Consider the following 662-nt stretch of genomic DNA (forward strand, 5'->3'; position numbering starts at 1 on the left):
CTCTTTATCTTCGGATTCCTATCTAATGATCCAGGACGTAATCCTGGACGTGAAGAATAAAAAATAAAGTTTTTGTTTTCCTTGCTCGATTTTTAAATGTTCTTAGGATTTTATTTATTCCACATCTTTAACTATTAAATAAAAAAATAAAAAAAAAAAAAGACTCGTCGAAATTGAAAGATAAATAAAAAATACCACGTCATTGACAAAAGCGGAAAGAGAGGGATTCGAACCCTCGGTACGAAAAACCCGTACAACGGATTAGCAATCCGACGCTTTAGTCCACTCAGCCATCTCCCCCAATCGAAAAAGGATAATTACTATGTTACATTACACAAAAAGTAAGGTTTGAAAAAAGAGTCTTTCTTTCTTTTATACCATACCTCTTATTTTTATTTTTTATATTCTTTTTATTATATATAATTATATAGTATCTAGACATATAAAATATAAAAAATATTAAAAAATATAGAAACTAAAAGTAATTCCATTGAGATAAAGTAAGGGCTCGAAAGAGATATCTCCAATCCACTATTCCAATGAATATAAATTATAATTCTATAATTATATATATATATATTATAAGTAATAATAGTAATAATATATATTATAAGTAATAAATTATATATTACTACTATATAATTTAATATATAATAAAAGTA

The 662-nt window shown here is 24.9% G+C and overlaps 1 non-coding gene across 1 annotated transcript; it reads right to left on the reverse strand.

The window, feature by feature from the left end:
• Nucleotides 1-212: 212 nt before the first annotated feature.
• Nucleotides 213-300, reverse strand: TRNAS-GCU (transfer RNA serine (anticodon GCU)). Its single transcript has one exon. It is a non-coding gene; the product is annotated as a tRNA-Ser (tRNA).
• Nucleotides 301-662: the final 362 nt, after the last annotated feature.

The sequence above is a fragment of the Corylus avellana genome, unplaced genomic scaffold, assembly GCF_965113065.1.
Source record: "Corylus avellana unplaced genomic scaffold, dhCorAvel1.hap1.2 HAP1_SCAFFOLD_82, whole genome shotgun sequence".
Taxonomy (NCBI): Eukaryota; Viridiplantae; Streptophyta; class Magnoliopsida; order Fagales; family Betulaceae; genus Corylus; species Corylus avellana.